Genomic DNA, 439 nt, shown 5'->3' on the forward strand with positions numbered 1-439 from the left:
TATATATGTGTGTGTGTGTGTGTGTGTGTGTATGTATGTGTATATATATATATATATATATATATATATATATACACACATACATACTCAAACACACACAGCACACACATTGATAAGCTACCATATTCTTGTTTGCTTTTGTGTCTTTACGTTGGCGCTTAGAATAAATATAGTGGTGATGATGATAGTGGTGATGATGATTATGATGATGATGATGATGATGATGATGATGACGACGTCGGCGACGGCGACGGCTTGTGTTTTTTTCATCTGGTGATAAATCCAACCAAGTTATTGATCTGAAATTATTCACTGGCAATAATATGTAAACAAATACGTTGGTTCATTCACTAATGTACATATGAATGTATATCTGTGTATATATGTGTATATGTATAAATATGTATATATATATATTTATATATATATATATATATAT

This window comes from Octopus bimaculoides, chromosome 24, assembly GCF_001194135.2.
Source record: "Octopus bimaculoides isolate UCB-OBI-ISO-001 chromosome 24, ASM119413v2, whole genome shotgun sequence".
Lineage (NCBI taxonomy): Eukaryota > Metazoa > Mollusca > Cephalopoda > Octopoda > Octopodidae > Octopus > Octopus bimaculoides.